The sequence below is a fragment of the Mustelus asterias genome, chromosome 12 (genome assembly GCF_964213995.1).
Source record: "Mustelus asterias chromosome 12, sMusAst1.hap1.1, whole genome shotgun sequence".
NCBI lineage: Eukaryota > Metazoa > Chordata > Chondrichthyes > Carcharhiniformes > Triakidae > Mustelus > Mustelus asterias.
The window spans coordinates 90,238,646-90,239,115 of NC_135812.1; positions in this window are offsets into that span (position 1 = coordinate 90,238,646).

The window sequence follows — 470 nt, forward strand, 5'->3', positions numbered from 1 at the left end:
CCAGATGTAATCAGAGTCAAGACAGGGTCCTCACCCCTCCATCTTTCCACTTGATTAAATTTGCAAAGAACTTGCACATTCTGGAACACCTTTGCTCAGGCCCCAAGCATGACCCCAACCTTCCTGTTGTGTGGCATTTTCAGTCAGCATCTTGCTCTCATGCCCACATATCCATCCTTGGCCTGCTGCAATGTACCAGTGAAACCCACTGTAAACTGGAACAGCAGCATCACATCTTCCAATTAGGCAGGTTACAGCCCTCCGGACTAAAAATTGAGTTCAACAACTTTAGACTGTGACCCCTCTCCTCCATCTGAAACCTAATATCCCATCCATTTATTGTCGCAATGCAAAAGCCCTTCCTTCCCCCTTCAACACCACCCCACCTCCCACCAGGCCGCCTGTCTGGTGTTCCTAAAGTTGCTACATCTTGTTGCAATCCCTCCCAGCCACAATTTAATATCCAACAC